Here is a 21,712-nt window from a genome sequence, read left to right on the forward strand (position 1 = left end):
CTAGAATGCCTTCAATCGAGCGAGTGACACCAATATTGTACTTGCAATTGAAAAAACGGGCTTTTATTGTGTGGCAAGGAGATGCAATGAAAAAGCCACAACAAGGTTCTAGTCATGTAACAATATCTAAACCTGATTAGAGGTTGGTTTTAGTTCCTTTTAACATCATGAGTATATCATCAATTGAATTATTAGTCAAATCCATTGGTGATTGTCTTTGTGAACATCTTGGAATAGTGCTCATGAGAGTGATGGGTCTCTAATAAGACAATTTTAAAGCATTGCTTCTTTTTAGGAACCAAGCACACTATGCTTTTTGTCTAGGATTTGGGAAGTTTCCCAACCTCGAGATAAGAATTAATTAGCTTGGTTGGCTAGAAATGTAGCAAGCATTCCATTGTAATTCCATCATGGCTAAGAGACTCCTTAGGGCTTTCAGTGATTCCTCTTGAGAAAAGGACTTGAGAAGGTTTCAATTGTCCTCTTTTAAGGCCACATTATCCATGGCATCTTACATTAGATTGGCCACTCCCCAATCCATGCTTTTCTTGTCAGTATACAATTCTCTGAAATGGTTTTTGGATCTCATCATGATTTCCTTTTGGTTGGTGATCCAAGTTCCATCTTCTTGCTCCAAAGTAATGAGAATTCCTTTGATTCTCTTTAATCTAATGCTTCTTATAAATTTTGCAAAAATACATGAAGGATGAAGGACAAGCTACCTACAAAGCTACATAGATAGCTTCTTAAGCTCATGTACTTGGATAACTATTTTGATGATTTGGGCATAATTTAGGAATGAAATCTTGACTTGATTTGAAGCTTTCCATGATGCTTTTTGATACATCTCTTTGAAAACCTCATTTGCTCCTTGAAGAGAAATGCAGTGTTACAAGGTGTGCATGAAGTCCCCCTAAGGATCTTATTTGCATGCACTAATGTCCTCCTCTACCTTTGAGATGGCACCTCTCATCATGTATGAGAAGGAAACTTCTTTAAAAAGTTGTGGGTTGACTAATAATCCTTTGTGTGTACCCTCAATGATGGAAGGTTTAGCTGCAATCTACTCAATTACCATTGGAGCATGATAAAAAGAAGGTAGTCAAAATCCACCATGGCTTTAATTAACATGGGGAGCCATTCTCCAAAAGTGGTATTGTACCACACCAATCAAGGTGCACCTAGTAGCTCAGGTGTCTAAGCTAGTTGAAGGTGATGGAAGCATGATCAAGCTGTAGATAATCCTTCAGGTCCATTAGATCAAGCCTCCTATTCTTCACCCTACATTAAGGATGACGATGAAGAAGTATCCCACTGTTCCATAATCACGTTCAAGTCACCAAATAAGGCCTTTTCCCAATGAAATATTTTTCATATTTGTTTGTATGTCTTTTCTTGACGTACTATTATCTTGATCATACATATGAATTAAGTCAATTTTTTCATATCCCCATGTGATGCATATCTCAAGCATCATTCCCTCAAGTTTGTTCATCATACACTTTAGGTCTTTAATGGTCTTCACCACTGTGAGGCATCTATTTTCTTGCCATCCCTCCCCAAAGCATGTGCACTCACCTTGTTGCAACGTGGATCCACTCCATTTATGAAGCTTGTGCTCTTGTACTATTATAGCTTCGAAATCTATTCTTTTGATCCATGTTTAGAAAAGGGCTCTTTTGGCCAACTTGATTTGATCTCTCATCAATTTGATTTAGATTTTCTTTACATTGTGGCCTTTCAAACCTCTCTCTCTATTTTCTAGGGCTCCTTACTAGCAATGATTTCTCTATGTTGTTCCATCCATTTTGCATTGCTTCTAGCCATGGACCAATCATGGTTATTAATTTCATATGGTTTGTGGCCAACAAAGCTTGAGGCCATTTAGATCTTAGTGTCCATTCCTACATACTCCTTGTCCAAGTGCTCAAGTGAAACTCTATTGAGATGCATGAGTAAATTAGTCTTATCACCATTGTATTTAGGAACGACACTTTATTTCAAAACTTTTTAGCTTGGGGAGATTTAATCCATGTAGTTTCATGCACAAATGCTTCGAATTTAGCTACCTTATTCCCCTTTAAAAGCTTGCCAATCATCCTCCTTTTTGAAGTCTCTCTGCATGTGTCCTCTTGCTTAATTTATTCCTTCTATGGTGTTTTGGCCACTTTTGTCAAAGAGTTTTCTTGGGGACCTATTTTGACATCTATCCTTCTTCTACTACATTGAGGCATTCCTTGTGGTATATTCCCATAACAAGGTTGAAACATGCAACTACAAACTTATACTAAACCAACTTGAGTATGAGATTGGCCAAGTCCAAGACATTCGATTTGCTATCCTCCATATTCCACAACAAACATACTCTATTCCTTAAGGGTTGCCAAGTGGGGGGACATTGAGTCTTTCCTCTATAACTTTGCTAATGTTAGGGTGTACATTCCAAGGGGTACATTGAGAGGTCATGAGTCTCCACCCAAATTGTAATGGAAGGAACCTCTAATTGGAAGATAAATTATACTAGAACTAAGAAATACAAATCATATCCATGAGAAGCCATAGCCATGGCATGTATTCATGTGCAACATATGGTACAAAGGAAGCCATAGTTAGAATATAGGAGAAAATACAAAGAGAAATAGATAAAATGATATACACCTCATGCAATGGTGTTTGTGAGTACACACCCTCAATGGTTGGTGGGAGGTTTAGCCTCAAGAGCTCCAAGTTGGATAGTGAACGGGGCAAGTAGGAATGAGAGTGAAAGAGAAGCACAATGGAATAAAGAGAGTAATGGTCATAGAGGTTTGAACTTAAGAGAGCAAGAGCGATATGTGGGAACTCCAACAATTACAATGTGTGTCCTATCTTTACTTTATCATTCCATAGTAAAGAATAAATAATAAACATGACAGTGATGGGTGGCCACCACCTATAGTGTATAGGTCTACGGGCACTAAGTACATGATAAATATACGTTGCCAGGCAGGCATCCTTGACAACCTAGGCGAATGTTTCAAGAGTGAGGAGAAGAAAATAAAAAATGTACATATGAGTACAAATGGATGAGAAAATATGCCATCTCATCCTACATCCATCATTTCCTAAGCAAGGCATAATGTTCCATTGGGAGACTTTTAGTGAGCAAATTATGAGGAATCTTATGAATATAGATCCTAACAAGTCTATCTACTAGTCCTCAACAATCACCTCGCTGATAAAGTGATAATGAACCTCAATGTGGTTGGTCTTCACGTGAAAGACTTGGTTATGTACCAATTGGATAGCACTTATAGAGTTAGAATGCCCTATAGGAGTCATAGAAGTAATACCGAGGTCTGTAACAACTACACAGCCTAACCATAGGGCCTCCTTGCAAGCCTCAGTGGTTGCGATATACTTAGCCTCGATAGTAGACAATGCAATGCATTTCTGCACCCTAGACATCCAAGAAACAACACTTTTAGCAAAGGTGAAGACATAGCTAGAAATGGACTTCCTACTATTTGCATGTCCTACATAATCCGAGTTTGTGTAGCCCATGACTCTAGTATCTTGGCCACTGTAGCAAAGGCACAAGTTTGTAGTGCCTTAAGGTATCTCATGTTACCCTTCATAGTGTTCCAATGTTGCATGTTAGGTGTCACCATATAACAATCCGTAACTCCTATTGCAAATGCTATGTCAAGTCTAATGGCTATCATAACATACACAAGTTGCTTGCACTACAAATGCATATGAAATCTTGCCCATCTTAGCCTTCTAATTATCTAATTGGGGACAACTAACTTAACTTCACATGGAAAGGTAAAGGGATATTGATAGGCTTACCACCTTGCATATGAAATTACTCAAGTACCCTATCAATGTACTCCTTCTACGGGAGACAAGTAGAGGAGTCCCTTAGAGCAGTGCATACCAAGTATGTGAGAAGCATTTCCCATGCCCTTCTTCTCAAAGCTTCTCTTGACCCGAGTCTTCAAAGCATCCAACTCATCATTAGCATTCCAAGTAATCAACATATCATCAAGATATAATACCAAAATGGTAAGGCTACCATCACAAGCCTTCTTAGAGAGCAAGATTGGTTTGTGGGAACTCCAATAGTCACAATGTGTAACCTACTTTCCATTTGTTATTCCATAGTAAACTATAAAGAATAAACATAACAATGATGGGTGGCTACCACTAGTAGTGTAGTGGTGTGCAGACATTAAGTACATGATAAATATATGTGGCAGGGCATAGGTGGCATTTAACCCCCACCAATAGATTGCTCACATAAAAATGATCAAAAGTTATATACAAGGGCAACCTCTTACATTTTATAGGAAACCTAGTCTTCTAAGTTTTTTTACAAAAGCTTACGGTCAAAATGGGTAAAAATTGCTTAATTTTCATGGATGCACGAGTTCAATCCTTGATTTGTGCTTCCCCAATGACACCAATGTATTCATGTCCATATATTATAGACTTGCCATTTTTAAATTAATTTTATCGATATTTTTTTCCTTTATAACTTGGAAGTGGTAGTGGTAATGTGTGCTTGTAGTTTGCTTCTAAGTTCTTTTTGCAAGAAGTCACATGAGGATATTTGTGGATGAGTAATTCAGTCAATAACAAAATGTGCTTCATATTCTAACTTCTTGTAAAGGCATGTTTGTCCATATATGATCAGTATAGATTGGTATATTGTTGTGGGTTTTGATATAAGTTGTGTTGCTTAGTATTTCATAAAGGTTTTTTCTAGTTTTCTAATATATGATGTTGTCTTATTGTCATCTTATGAAAATCTCCTATAAAGATGAATTGTCCTTTTTATGGAATGTTGTTTATCATGCTTTTAATTATTGGTGTTGGGAGTTTGTGAATGAAGGCAATGTTTATTTGCATCATTGTATGTGGTTTGAGTTTTGTTTGCAAGTATTTTATATTGTTTGTAACTTTGTGTTGCACATTAGAATTTGCATCATATTGCCATAGTATAGTTCTATTCCATGTCTAACATGTAGTTTAATAAGTTGAAGTTGAAAATAGGCACATATGTGTTTGAGTTTTGAGTAAGCATAAAGTGTTCAATTTCCATAATACATGTGTGTTTATTATGTTGTGGAACTGTGGATGTAGTTTATTTGTGTTTAGTATTTGTATCAAAGTGTTGGTTGGTTTGCTTTGGTGGAAGACCGTGTTTGTAAATTCTCACTTGGTTTTTATTGCTAGTATGTTTCTTACTAAAGGGTATGCATGAATGTGTTTCTTTGAATTGGTCTTTTTCAATGAAGGTTTTTAGGTTTTGATATTTTAAGATGTGTTGTGTATACTAGTCCATATGTTTTAATGTTTGATGGATTAGATGCTATTATAGACAATGTTAATCCTTATGTTAGATGAATTGTACATGCTCTATAACTAGTTGCATAGATGTTGGCTTCTTGAAATAACGTTATTGTTATTTTCAATTATTTGAATTTTTTAAAGTCTACATGTTATGTGTTTCGAATTGGATGTTGTTTTTCATACCTAGCTTGAGTTCCCACTTTTATATTTATCCATATTGTGTATGATGCAACTTTTGAAGATTTTACTAATCCATCAATTCCATTGTTTCTTACACATGTTCCAACTAGCAATGACAATGATGATCTAGGCCATAAACTAGGGGAAAATTTTAGCCCAATGGCTATTTTTTGGGAGGTTTTTTGAATGATTGGGCCAATTTCTCACAAGGGTCTCCTAATTTTTACCCCTATTAGCATAATTTTCTTTAGGTTATGTGATGCAACTATGAGTTTAGAATCATCTAGAATTTGCATGCCTTTTTTAGCATTATGGCAATCATTAAGGGTGTTTACGAATATTGTTTGTATGTCTGCATTGGTTATTTGAGTTCATACACTTCTAAATTATTTTGTAGAAAGTCTAGAATTTCTTATCCATGTCATTGGTTTAGAAGATCAAATGATCTCTTATAGGCCTTGCTTGGTAGAAATTACATTAGAACATAATATAGAGATTATCAAATGGATTTTTGTGGTCATGCTTGATTAAAGATAGTCGAGTGTCTATATGTTGAAGCCTATTGCTTTCTATTAAAGATACTCTGATTATGATAAGTAGCTAAATGTTTTTCTAAGTGATGTCATTGTATATAGCTATTTGGAAGACAATTTTGTGATTTTATTTGTCATAGGTAGAAGTAATTTACAGTTTTTTAAAAAAAAATTCTTTGGTTAGTATAAATGTTGTTGCATATTCTATTTATTAAACATGTGTTTTCAAGGTTGAACATTCATTCAATAAAGTTATTGTACTATGTGTGGAAAGAATATGTTCTTGTCATTGTGTTCTAATTTCTACAATACAAACTTTTGTTGTAGCAGCACAATTCTTTTAGTAGTCACATTTATACTCATTAATGTGAATGATTTGATGGATGTCATGATAGTAAGGATAGTGTTAAGTATATTGCTTGTTATGCACTTAGTTGGGCACTAGGGTATCATGCTTCCAATATGTTTTAGTGTTCCAATTGCACATAGTTTATTCTCAATATAATAGTTGAATGCTTCTTTGAGTGCTTTTGTTGCAGTGTTAACTTGTTTTATTGTGAATGATGTGCAACATTTGTTGTACCATGAGTGTTGTTTACATCAATATTGGCACCCTACAATAGTAGCAATTCTCTATGAAAATACTCTTTTTAGGGAAGCTATTTATGTGTGGTCATGTGTTCAAGTGCCCATATATATTTGATTTCAATTTAAGGTGGGTGTTGTAACCATTCTTTGAAGTCAAACAATTTTTAAATAGATATACCTCTTTGTAGTGCCAACTTTGCATTCATTTATGCTTTGCGACACAATTAGGAACATTATGACAATTAGTAATAAGTTATTTAAATCAAACAATTCAATAATTCTTGCATAACACCAATTATGGCAATGATTGAAATAGAAATAACTTGGAATAAGGAAAAATGCCTATAGAGTTTCAAATGTCACAACTAGGTTTCAAGACAAAAACTTCATAGGTTGAGAAATTTGAATACTTAGAATGAAATTTAATGTCTCCTAATATTTTGATGACAATGATGTGTCAAATTCACTGTTTTCCTTTTTTCTTTCTTCATGGTTTCTTCTTTTTTATGCAAAAAATATTGATCGTGGTCAATTAATTCTGTATGCTTTACTTTGTACACTTACCAAGTTGTGTAATGATTACTTATTTACTAGTAAGCTTCATATTGTTTCACCAAGTACCTCTCATGTAGTGAGGGTGAAACTCATATTCATCTCTTCTTTCCATGTTGCTTCCATACCTTGAAGGTTGAGAGAGAGAGAGAGAGAGAGAGAGAGAGAGAGAGAGAGAGAGAGAGAGAGAGAGAGAGAGAGAGAGAGAGAGAGAGAGAGAGAGAGAGAGAGAGAGAGAGAGAGAGAGAGAGAGAGAGAGAGAGAGAGAGAGAGAGAGAGAGAGAGAGAGAGAGAGAGAAGCTTTTCTCCATTCTCTCCTTCTCCTTCTTCTTATGTATCTTCTTCCCTTGGCATTGAAGCTATGTGGTGCGGATGCAAAGTAGTGGAGGTGGCAACTTGGAGTCCAACACATGAATTTTGAGGCTATCAATGAACCTTCTATGCTTTTAGACTACAATTGGTTGAAGGTAAGTAGGGTGAGTCTTGTACAACCTTCGAATCTTTTAGTTTCTTACATTGCATGAAGAGTGTGAGAGGAAGCTTAAATGGTTCAAAGTAAGAGTAGGAACCAACTAATTGAGAGATAGTTGTGGGGCATTGGTGTATCAAGCTCTTGGAAGAATACAAGTCTCCATGGAGTCTCCCATTGTTGAGGTCTCATTGAGGCTAACATTTTGGTTCTATGGCCAAGACAACAAACAAAATCGATTCATCTTAGCTACTTGCATTCTTACTATGTGGTAGATTAGGAGGCATGTGTGCTTGAATGGGACAAAATGAGAAAATTTCTTGTCTACTTAGATTGCACATGGAGAGCATCCATCAATCTTATCTATTCCTAGACTAGGTTGCCCACACTTGTACTAGCTTTTTTGCACTTGCAATAAATTGTAAGCCTCCTCATAATTGGACTAGGCTAATTAGCTTGCATGTACTTGGATACTTAGATTGACTTAGGTTACCCTACCTAATTAGTCATACTTGCATAACCCATTACATGACCTACAAGCTTAGCCTACATCACCAAGATTGATCTACCTACTAGCTTGCCACACCACAAGTATAAGAAGGGAAGTCCTAGCTCTATACCCATGATCATTATCCCACAATCCATCACCACTAAAGCCCATAATCACCATCAATTGTGGTTGTTTACCCTTCTAGCACATCACAATCATAGTCACCACGCATCCTAGAATTGTAGGCCATCCCCACTTGAACCACAATCACACAACAAGCCTTGAGCCTATGGTAAGCTTGCACCTCATTAGCCACAACAAGTCCACCACTCCATGAGTAGCCATAATATCACTCTCACGATCCATCACCACAATTGTGCCTTCCATGAAGCCCTTCATGCCCATGATCAACATGCCACATGAGCATGTCTATCCATGACCACCATCATGCCAAAATTGAGCCACCAAGAATGTATTCACCCACCATTATCACCCCAAGACTATCAACCACACCCACACCCCACGATCATGCCACCCTTCTAGGCCATGAGCACCATCCTTGCCATGGTCTTCACCACCAATTTCCATCCTTACCACCATGGTCATCATCACCAATTGTCATCACTAGCCCACAATCCACTTGACATGAGCATCATCACTAGCCTACATTCATGCCACCATCACCATAGCACATGATAACTGTTGTCCTCATGCATACAATAGTTGCACCCCATCTCACAATCATCATCACACCCCACCTAGCCCATGACAATCATCACCCATATTACTCCATAATCATGTTAACATGGGTATTATCGACACGATGTGCACCAACAATCTACCACACAATCACCTACATCTCACACCTCAACTATTCTATCTTGCAACACCCTATCTTGCATCACACACGCATAAGAAGTTGTAGTGTCAATCATCATCATTGGGCCCACCTTCATTAAATCATACAACATCAAGCCCCACTTTGCATACCATGAGTAGGGCATCCTCATCATCATCATACCATCCCCATCTTGACGTATATAGGTGGCATCCTCCAAAATGCACACACATTCACAATAGCTAGGTGTCCACATAACATTGAGCTCAATGGAGACTAAGGATGACACACAAAAGGATATAGATGTCATACATGTTTTTGTCCTAACTCAACTCTATTAGGGTTGTGAGATAGAGACAAAGAGAGAAGAGAAGGGATGAAGGAATAGGTAGAGAGATGCAAGAGGAGTGGAGCCATCCACTCCAAGGATCGAGAGGAGAAGTGAAGGTGTAGAGCCAATACCTAGAAGAAAAGACACATCATTAGACTCAAGATGTACTTCTTGCATTCCTTCTTTCTCGTTGATTTTTGATCAAAAGTATCATCAAACTTTATAAGCCTAGAGATCAACCAATGCAAAACTAACACCATGGAGGGAAATTGACATAGGAGGTCCCTCAAATCCTTGGATAGCTTTAATGCTATGGCTAACCCAACCTAATTAGAATGACCCAATGGACTAACCAAAGCCACATGATGAGAGAGGATAGAAAATGAGCAATCCAAAATCCCTATGATAACCAAAGAATTAGATATGTATAGAATAGGAGATGACATCTATAGCTTTGTAGAGAGATTTGAGTAGGTTTGTCACTCTAGCTAGAAACAATCCCATATCAGACTTAAAACAAAGTGCAATCATTCAAGTTGTGCCTAGGTGAGAAGTTACAAATGCGATCCATTGATGTAGACCCAATGGATAAATCATCATTTTTGAATCTCAAATATCTCTTTATTATGCACCTTACACATGCTAACTATGGGGATACTATCATAATAAGACTAATGAATGTGGAGTAGTAGGTTGAATAGAATATGCAAGGCCATGTCCCCAAGGTTAGGAGTCTATATGAAAGGATTTTGAAAATAAAAGGCCTAATGCCAAGGTAATGACCAAATAATTCATAAAGGGAATATGAGATGAAAGAACCTATGAGGCCATGAACAATTATTTGGTTCTTGATTGATTTGACATCAAATAGCATGCTAGAAGAGGCCATTAAAATATGTTTTCTCCATAAGGAGAGGAGTAAAGTAAAAAGGGAGTAGGAATTCAAGAACTCTATCCACCCAAGAATAAGCAATGCAGAGATCAACATGACTCAAGATATCATAACTATCTTTGAACAATAGTACTTGGAGCTCACAAAAATCATAGATACTATCAAGTAGCGAAGGGGTTACATAGAAAATATAGAATGCATATGCTTTAGTGGGATTCACTTACCATCAGACTTTACCAAGCCTAGTCGTGCATGTAGAAACTCTATCTGCTTTGGCCATGAAGCACCTACTATCTGTGGGGACCAAAAGTGGGCATGACATTGGCTCTTTTCAGTTCTAGCCGGGGGCTTCTACACACACCAAATAACCCTCACAACCTCATAGCTAGGAGTGTCTAGATGATACAATATGGTTTATCTAACTAATGCATTTGTAGACATAAGTTTCAAATTGTAGTCCAACGGTTAGGATAATTGCCTATCCCATCTTTAAGTACAGGGAGCTTCCCATACATAGGTGACTACTTCACCTCGATTTGCACACATAGAGAGCACCCCCCAATTGATTGCTATGGCCCTTATGACTCTCCCACACCCCTGAGATTGGCCCTGGGGGATGCATCGTCTAACACATAAAGAACAACGAAACATTGTTCGCTCTTTTTTTTTTGATCTAGGAGTTTTATTATTTCCTCACATAACTTTTCCCAAAGATAGCCGCTCTAACCTATGGCAAAGGAACTTTTTTCGCTCAACGTACATGAATAATTTGGCAGATGTGTGCTATGCATGTAGGAGTTTTTCTTTGATACCATGCTTCATGCATATGCAATGTGTTATGTCCTAGCGTGCTCAAACAGTTTTGACTAACAATTAGCCACGTGTTGTACGAATACATTCTTTTTATGCTTTCCCGTAACTCAATGCAACATTGAGAAGATGGAACTGGGCTAACCCGTGCTTCCATTTTTTTAGATATTCAACACTTTAATGCACAATCATTTATTTTGTTATTGAAAAAACTTGACATTTTAGCCTCATTGCACATTGATTCATTATGTAGCGTTCTCTATGTTATATGACATTTTCCCATAAAATCACCCCCCTTAAATGAGCACTTTAACATGCAAATGGGTGTAATTGAGGCTAAACCCCATGCCCTACAATCCACCATACATTTGGACATGTTTTGTTATTTCTATTTAAAAACTATTTTTTCTTAATTATTTCTACTATAAATACTCATTACTTTACAATTTTTGATCACACACTAGCAAAGCCCAACCATGGCAATCAACATACACTATTTCATCTGCATACAACATTTCTTTCTACTATTTTTATCAATTATTATCAAAACTACTTCATTTTGTGTGGATTTTTTGTGTTTTAGATAATTAATTTCTCACTAATGTGATGTCACTTCCTAAATTTTCTTTATGAAAACACTCAAACACTCAAACACATCACATACTACTCTCATATAACATTTCATACCATATGCACATCATTTCCATGATCAAACATAAAAAATAATCAATTTTCATTTAAAAATAAGACTTACGGAGATTTTTCAACTTTTGTATTTTTATAGATGTATACATGGCTAGCAAATTGGTCCCAATTTGGGCTCTAATCAGTGTTCTCAACACATCTTAGCATTGGTATGATCTCATCTTCATCCGATTCAAGCCACATAGCCATATCTCATCCCGATCTTCTCTTGATCATTCCCACAAGAGGAGAGAGAGGGAGGAGAGAGAAAGACTAGAAATTCATATTTTTGATTGGGCCACCATTCACAGAGCCGGAGGCAGCAATAGGAAGTGAAAAAATGGAGGAAAAGCATGATGTCTTTCATTGCATGGAGTATTTGGAGGCTCTAATCACCCTCTCTTCCTCTCCATATTCATCATGATGCCATGGTGCCTTCTTCCTTGATGTGCCCGAAAAAAATGGCCAAAATGGCACGCCCCTCTTTGAAAAAATTTTACTTAAAAAGATCCCTTTCACATTTGGCATATTCTTCCTCCTGCTCGGGCACCTACATCTCTTGTTTTCTCGGCCTTCGAATTGAGTTTTGAAAATCCTTGCCCACCCATCTGGAACTCCTGGAATTCATTGCTAGTCCTAACCATTGAAAAAATTTATAAAAACTTACAACCTCGTCGAGGTTCGTCTTCAGATGTGACTTTAAAACCTATCTTTTACTAATTCTTAAAATGATTGAATCTGCCCTCTACTGCTTCTAGTGGGCTTGCATTTTCACTTTAAATGACGAATTTTAGCACGCTTTTGTCTCTTTATCCTACTTAAAATCCTGCTCTCATTGGCAACCATGGGATAGGATAACTCAATTTTGTCAAACCCATAAACTGATCTGCACAAAACAGGAAACATGAAGAGCATCAAGATGCTTCAAACAAAATACACAACATAACACTAAACAACTCTCACCCTACCCCTTGTCACAATTAGGGCATGAATTCCACGAGGGATAGCCTAAGAAGAATCTGATAAAGAGATCAAGATTGAGTTTTGAACCAATTGCTCCAACATAAACTGGCCAAAAGAACAAAGAGAGCATGCAATCCTCATGGGCTATTGCCCAATATAGTCAAATGTTAGGATGTGACTGAGGGAGAGACAAAATCCAAATTAATACTATAGTTAAGTGTTGGAAGTGTGGTTAGCCAAGGTATATCTTGAGGAAGTCTCTACAAAAGCAAGAGCCTCCCAAGGATAATAGAGTAGATCAATGATGTGTTGAGTGTGGCATTATATGCATGTATTCATATTGGCCTAAGCAATAAGTCAACACATGTAATAAAATCATCCCTTCAGTGCCGCTAAGTCCCTTTCAAAGTTGAGATGATCAACAATAAGGATACTACTTGATCCCAATTAATGGCACGATTAGGATTAGAAGGGGGATGCATCATTGAAATGTTGGATATAAAAAGATAGAGTGATTCTAGCAAACTTATTGAAGGACCCACTAAAGTAACAGAGGTGAATCTCATAAGAGAGGAAGGAATGCCAAATCCCGTTCATATAGTTGAGGAGCTCATATCCATGGACAAGAACAAGCTTATTGGCTTGTTGAAGGAGTTCCACGATATGCTACAATTACACCAACCTAAAGGATTTTGCTAATGTGATAATATATACAATTCCAATAGATACTAACACCAAGGCCGTGACTCAAAGGTGATACTTAATGAATCTAAGATGTGCACACCATATTAGAGAAGTGGACAAGCTTCTTAAGCATGATTTATCTATGATATCTAGCATACAGGCTAGATACCACCCTTTACTATGGTACTACCAAGAATAGATAAATTTAAGTATAAGTAAACTACAAAAAGGTGAACATGATAACCAAATTTAAGTATAAGTAATCTACAAAAAGGTGAACATGATAACCAAATTTAAGTATATGTAAATTACAAAAAGATGAACATGATGAACAAAAGAGATCACTACCCTACTTTATACCAAGCACATAAAGCATGTGGCATGCAAGGAAGTAGCTTCCTCAAGTGCATGTTTATCCAAATGATAGGTAGAAAACAATCTTTCCCACTGAATGAGGGACTTTTTGAATACATAAGCACGCCTTTCTACCTAAGTAATGCACTAGTTGCCTTCCAATGTTTGATGTGCATAAAATTCTTGGAGGGTATACCTAAAAAATAATAAGTGTACCATGTGCGATCAACAAAATAAATATTTTATTTAGTAAAATTTACACAATTGCATTTAAAACATGTTATATGTTTTTAATTACAATTTCAAGAAAGTCTTTAAGCTTCATAAAGGTAAATGAATCATTTTATTGTCTTATAACCTGTAAGGAAAGGGCTTTTTCTAATGCCCTTTAAATACAAAAGTGATGTGTGTTATTTCTTATAGGTGCACCACCCAATATAATATGCAAGGATATGCAAAGAAAATGGCTTGATGTGTTGGTGGATATGTGTCAATTCTAGTCAGGAAGAATAGTTAGAGAAACTAAGATTGGTCTTTGAAGGAGGTAGGAAGCATCAACTTTCTCTTAATGCCTTGAAATGCCACTTTTGGGTAAAAACATGAACTCATCTTGGTCATGTAATATCCAGAATGACACTACAACAAAAATGATTAAGATTTGGGTTATCATGAGCTCACCTCAAAATGCCAAGCCGAAGGAGAATCAATGCTTCTTGGGACATAGCAGGTACTATAGCTGATTTGTGCAAACTACACTTCTAAAATATTACATCTACAAGCTCCTAATTATCTCAAACTAGATCAAGGAATGACAAGCTATCTACACTACTTGGCATTGGATATGAGTCGATATCACAAGCAATCTCAACCTTATGCATGTACCATTTTTTTAATAATTGACTTTGTCCAGGTACATTTTTACTTGAGCTATCTTATCTCAACTTTATCCTAAATTTTAGTCATCGATGCCAAAGTGGGAATAAGCCATAGTGCTTTTGCATATCTCTCCATCGTTAAGGTTTTTAAGAGCTCTTTTTGTATTGATGTACTTTTGCAAAAGATGTTCTAATTTTCTTTCCATATGGTGTTCCAATGACTAACAACTTTGAGTATATGATTGTTTAGTATGCCTATATCTATCATTTTGTAGGCCTGAACAAGAGTTTCAAATATCTGTTGAATTAGGCAAAGTAATCATGTGTTAGAAGATTTGTTTGTGTGGCCAACATCATTGCCATTTGATATATTGATCATGAAGTGTGTTTTGGATAGTGGTGGTGGTTTTGTCATATTGGTCTAGCATTGGCTCTTTCCTTGAGGTCTTCCATCCTTTTATCAAGTTTCATTAGCCTCTCCTCTTGCATTTGGTTTTGTGTTCATGATTTGGTGGCAACTTCTTTGAGCTCTATTTCTACACGATTAGTGTAAAGTTGTTATTTTGTAATTTGCCTTGTCATTTTGGGGTACAACTATAGTCTTGCTTGGGATTAGCTATATTGTTGTGTAACTAGGACCATTAAGGGCTTGTCTTTTTCCTCTACTTGCGAGATGAGCAGTAAGCTTGGGATTTTTTTCTTGTACACCATAGTGGATTTTACCAATTGAGACTTTTTGGGAGCAAGTATGGTCTTGGCATTTGTCTTGCATCTTTATAAATTACATTGATAGGTGGCTTATTAAATTTGTAAGTGATATTTGTGTGGCTTGGAACCTAGAGTTGGTGGTTGCCTTGGTAGTATCCTTGTGCCACAAAGTAAGGCCTTAGGTAGCCATCTCAATGAGGCATGCCATTAGCTATGGTTCATTTTTTGTCCAATTGGCTTTTGGTACATTAGCATGGAATCTTTAGATTGTTCCAAATTCCTCTTGGTTTTCCATTGATATCTACATTTGTTTTTACATTGCAGAATGGGTCTCTTCTTACTGATCAATTGTAGATTGCTAGCTTGAATGTCCAACAATTCTTGTAGCAAAGCCTCTCTTCCCTATGCTGAAAGAAGAGGCTACCTTGGCCCTAGGAAAGGTCAGGTGGATGCATTTCTCTATGTAGCTAGCATTAACTCACACTTGGTACTTAAATTGATGACCTAAAAGGATCTATCACTCCACGTCCTCTCAATTTGGGAAAATGTAGAAGAGTATGGGGGTACTTTTGATTCCCACTATTGTCATGAGCTTACACTTTCCTAGAAGAGACCAGGCCTTGCCACCATAAGGGTGGAGCTTCATGTTTGTTGGCATCAACAATAGGGCTAACCTACTCGATTCTAGAAATGGTAGAACAAACATTGAAGTTAGAGCCTTTGTCTATGAGGGTGTCATCTTGATTTTTTGAGTGAGTGATAGTCATTCTTATTTAGAGGTATGATGGTGGAAGAATAGGTTTCTCATTGGTATCTAGGTTGCTACTTGTTATAGCTCTAACAAGCAAGTTTGAGTGCTTAACTCAGAATACATGAGTCAAATCAGCTTGCCGTGTGAGTCTAGTGTATTAATCATTCTGCTCATACCAAGTTTTCTCAATCTACTATGATGGTTTTGATTACTATGCAAGTTTCCTCTTAGGGAACTAAGCATAGAGTGACCCAAGGAGAACATATCATCGACCTTAGGCCCTGAGTCAATATCCAAGAACCTACCAAGCTCTTGTAAGGTGACACTTCAATCTTTTTTTGTTCCATTCGCTTTTGTTTTTGCTCCAACCTTCCTTAGTAAATTTTTTAAAGCTAGATGCCATCCCCAAGAAGACAAGGCATTGACCCCGGGTCTAACTCATCCTTAGGAATCCACCAAGCCTTCGCAAGGCAATGAACAACTACTCTTAAGATTTTGCTTCCTTTTCTTTTCTATTTTAGGGGTTAGAACACCTTTTTACACACGTGTAGCAAGAGGCTCCATCCAAGTTCCGCTGAATCTGTATAGCACAACACTAAGACAAAACCCATTAACTGCACTCATACTAAATAGACACATGGCCCTCTTGGCCTAACGAGATGTGACATTTCACTATAGAATTACTAGCCCTCTTAGCTCAACAAGAGAATCCATGTAACAACCATTCATCAATGTACCACTGAAACAAACCCTTGGTCCCAACATAACTCAACTACAACACAAGATCGACCAAGGATAAGGGCTCCTTAGGCCCTATACTAAATGCATCAAGCTATTGGATAACCCCCTTGCATAAATAGCAAGGGGTGTCTGACGAATATGATGATAAACGATCTTATGCGTCCATGTTAGAATAGGAAGGTGCTCAATTGCAACTTGACTCAAAAGCCAAACTAGCCACCAGCAGGGCCAAAATAGGACGTATCAGCAAGAAGACCTCAAAGTAGTCATAGGCTAATATTAGAAGGTAATTGTAAGAGCTCCCCTGGATCACAATTGAAAAATACATCTTCAACAAAAGCATAATTGGCCAAGGAATCTACTACAAAGCGATTCCACTCTTAAGGAATTAGCTGACAAGTCACCGTCTTAAAGATATTCAACATATCCAAGGCTGCATGACGATACATTCGTAGGATGGGATCTTGCATACTATAGGTCACATTCAATTGGTTGATCACCAACTGCGAGTCACCTTTCACCAATAATCTGCAAATACCACCACATCAGACTACATTCAACCCCATAGTTAAGGCCTTGTATTTTGCCATATTATTAGTAAAAGAGTGTCCAAAATATACTCCCATTTTCATAACAACCCTACATCGATGATATTTAATAATGACACTAATATTCGCATGTTTAGCGGGCCCTCTAGAAGCTTCATCAAAATACAAAGTATAGAACTAGTCTTCATTGATAGGCCACGCCATACTGATTAGCTCACTTGTACTTATGATAATCAAAGTCGAGTGGAGAGAGAGGATGTATGACACGTACAATCCCTCCTTCCTTGCTGAACCCAATAGGAATACTTGTAAGAATCCTTTAATAGTGGTGGCAATAGACCTTAATATCCCATGTGAAAGTTTCATCTTGCCACTCAATAATGTGATAACCTTTACTTCACTAGATCACTCAACCTTGGTGGTAACACTACTTTAAATACAGATGCTCAAGATAAGGAATGATCCTTCCCATCCGATTGTCTTGGTACCTATTGCAAGTTAAAGCTGAATCATGAAGGACCTGCATAGGCACCAAGTCCTCGACGTCAGCCCTTACACGTAGTAAGGCTTCAACTTATATAAGTTTACCCTATTTTTAAACTCTACCCCTTGCAAGTTTGATAAAAGGGCTACAGAGCCATTCTTTCCTATACGGACATTTTATATGGCCCATCTCATTTGGGTTCTAGTTTACTAGGAAATAGCTCATGATGAGTGTCATAGTACAACACCAACTGGCCTTTTACAAATTTATATTTCTTAGCCCGAAGGTCGTGAAGCTCTTTCATTCTCTTCTTCCCTACCTCTTGATATAATAAAGCCTACAATTGAATTTCATCAAGATGAGCAAGACAAATAAATCTTTCTTGCAATGCTTCTACCTCACCCATCGAATGATTAAGAGCAAATCGCATAGTGGGCAGCTCTATTTCCAATGGTAAGACACACTCTTCCCCATATACCATCTTGAATGGGGTGTGGCCTGTAGCTCTCTTGAATGTCGTATTTTAAGCCTATATCATTACATACAATTTCTTGTCCCAATCTTGCTTACTTTCAAACACTATCTTGGATAAGATCCCTACAAGTTATTTATTCGTACTCTCAACTTGACCATTTGCTTGTGGATTATATGGGGTAGTTTTATTGTGTTTAATCTTCAGAGCTTTTGTCAAGGCTACTATGACCTTATTCAGAAAGTGTGTCCCTCAATCAGACATTATCTCCTTAGGTGGACCAAAACAACAAATAATCTGCTCCATAATGATATTGGCCATCTCCTTAGTGTTATCCTTAATCATTGCTCGAGCTTCAAACCACTTTGTAAAGTAGCCTGTCGCTACAATAATATAATACTTCTGTGTAGTTGATAAAGGGTATATTGGTCATCTCCAACAAAATTGATACCCCACTTTTTGAAGGATAACGTAACTAAAATAGGGTTTAGCAGCTGCTTACGATTCTCCCTGGCATCATGTCTTTGGTAGACATCATAGTGCTTAACATAATTGAAAGCATCCTGGAAAATTGATGGCCACCAAAATCTAGCACATAAAGCTTTGCGGGCGGTAAGCCATCCAGCAAAATGTCCCCCACATGTTGAATCATGGCATTCCTAAAAAATGAATGGTACCTCATCAGGTACTATGCATCAATGATAAATCTCGTCCACTCCTTTCCGATACAAGACACCCATGATAATAAAAAAGCACAATGCTTGATCTTTCTCTTCTCAAACTTTGATAGAATCACCCAAACCTCTCCTGTAGATAAATAATGTGTTATAGATGCATACCAGGAAGGGATGGAAGCTGTATCAATTTTGAATAGACCTTCAATGTCACTCCCATTAGCCAGAATTTCCTTTGGCTTCCCAAAATCCACAAGACAATCTATAATACCCTCCTACAGCTTCGGTCGCATACTCCTAATCTCATAATTGAACTCCTGCAAAGTAATTAACCACTTTGCTAGATGGTCAGGCGGTTGCAACTTGTTCATCAACAGTCTAAGTCCCTCCACCTTCATAAAAAATACCACCTTCTCATAGAGAATATAGTGCCTAAATTTCTTTGTCGCAAAAACCATTCCAAGGCACAATTTCTCCATGTAAGTATAGTTAACTTTAGATATCCCCAATTTTTGGCTAGTAAAGGAAATTGGATGACACCATTTCTCTTTCCAAATTTGGGCTAAACAATAGCTAATACTATGCATTGTTACTGCTTAAAATATATAAAAGACTCCACCTCTTCTGGGTACTTTTAGGATTGGGGTTTTCACTAATTCCTGCTTCACATCCTCAAAAGATATTTGACAAGCTTCACTCTAATTAAACAGATAGTTAAAGACAACAAGTTCGTAAATGGTAACGTTTTTTCTACCAATGCATTGATAAATCTCGGATAATACCCCATTGATGACAAAAAGCTATGTATCTCTTTTGGAGTGCATGGCAAGCTCATAGCCACTATAACCTTTATCCTTTTAGGGTCAGCACTATAGCCACTATAACCTTTATCCTTTTAGGGTCAGCACGATATCAACTGAGCTAACTACATGGCCTAGTAACAACCCATAAGGCATCCCAAATACGCACTTTCATGGATTAAGAGCAATGTAGAATTGTTTGCAATGCTCAAAATATTTTCTTAAAATGATCAGTTGCCTATCCCTTGTGGTGACTACTCCCAGATCATCGATGAAGACTTTTAACTCCTCTGGGGAGATGTCACCAAAATTCTTATCAAAGCTATATGTTGCCAAGAACCAGCTGCATTGCATAATCCAAACGCCATCACATGATACACAAAGGTACCGAAGACAGTGATAAAGGTAATTTTCAATTTGTCTTCGTCCACAATAGCCATTTGGTTGTATCCAACAAAGCAATCCATAAATGAATAGATTTCCCTATCTAGTAATTGATAAAAAATTTGATCGATGAATGGTAATGGATAGTAATCCTTAATTGTCTACTTATTAAGCTCTCTAAAATCTACACAAAGTTGAATTTGATTATTATTAATCTTCCTGATAATGATTGGCAAACACCACTCTATGTGTTGTACCATAAATATCAAGTCAGCTTTTCGTAGGTTTTTCAACTCCTCGAATAGCCCGTCCTTTAATTCGAAAGGTATACACCTTACTTTTTGTCGCACAGGGTAGCTAACTTCCTTTAGGGGAACGGTATGAACAACTAGGTTGGCAGGAATACCTCTCAACTCATCATTACTCCAAGCAAAGATGTCATAGAATTCGTGAATCAAGGACAAATAGTCCTTCCTTTCTTCCAAATTGAGCATGGACCCTAAATTGATTGGTCATGAATCATTCATCGTACCAAGGTCTAATTATGTCCGCATCTCTTACCCTCTCCTGGGCCTCTATTGACTGATTCAAAGTTACTTGATAAATATCCTTTGTAGTGGACCCCTCATTGGATTTATAACTTTGATGATGTTTCACTACTAGCTGCATCCTCCAATGTATCTATCTCTGTAGAGGATAAAGGAACTCTCTCACTTTGAGGAGATTCAAGGTAGGTATCTACTACTACATGTCTAGCACCTTTGTCAAAGATCAATTGACTAGCAGGTATATCAACCTGACAGTCTACTTGTAAGATCCATGGCCTACCTCTAGCAATGCTTGATAGCTCGGCCACCCGCAAACCTGATAACCCTAAAGTCCAAAATGCATTCCACGCATTGGCAAGGGTCACGTGGACTTCAGTAATGCACCTTTCAGGTTGTCTTAAACTAACATCAGCCATTTGGAGAATCGTGGAGGCATCTTTTTTGATTTCTAGACCTAGTCTCTCCATCAATTTCGAACTCATAATGTTGAGACAGAGGATCTCATATTCACAATAGCATGATCCACTAATATTTCATTAACATATGCTACTACCCTTGGACAATGCTTTTCAGCATGCTCAAACCAATCATCTCCTACCCATGCTATTCCCAAGGGCTCCACAATATACCCCACGCAAAAAATCTTCTTAAACCCTTTACGCATTCTTGGAGACAACTTAATCAACTGCAGAAGATTTTCATCTGGCTTAACTTCACAAAGAGAACTTGCTAAATCAAATTCATGATAGCTAACAAGAGCTCTCTTTTCCCGCTATACCATTCTCTCCTTTGGTCTTTGAATAGGCTTTGGTGCCTCTTTCTTGGTTTTTGCCTTCTTCTTTGGCCATTCCTTATCCTTTCTGGCATTAGTTTTACCATCAACGGCTTTTAGAGGCCCACCTTCCATGTCAGGATTAAGGTATTATGCCCCCTTATTATCTTGCTTAGGATTTCCCTCGACACTTATCTTTATCAATGTCTTTATCCTTTTGACCTCTCGTAATAAGCCGTAGATTAAAAGC

The sequence above is a fragment of the Lygodium microphyllum genome, chromosome 9 (assembly GCF_053477565.2).
Source record: "Lygodium microphyllum isolate KBCC chromosome 9, Lygodium_microphyllum_v1.1.10, whole genome shotgun sequence".
NCBI lineage: Eukaryota > Viridiplantae > Streptophyta > Polypodiopsida > Schizaeales > Lygodiaceae > Lygodium > Lygodium microphyllum.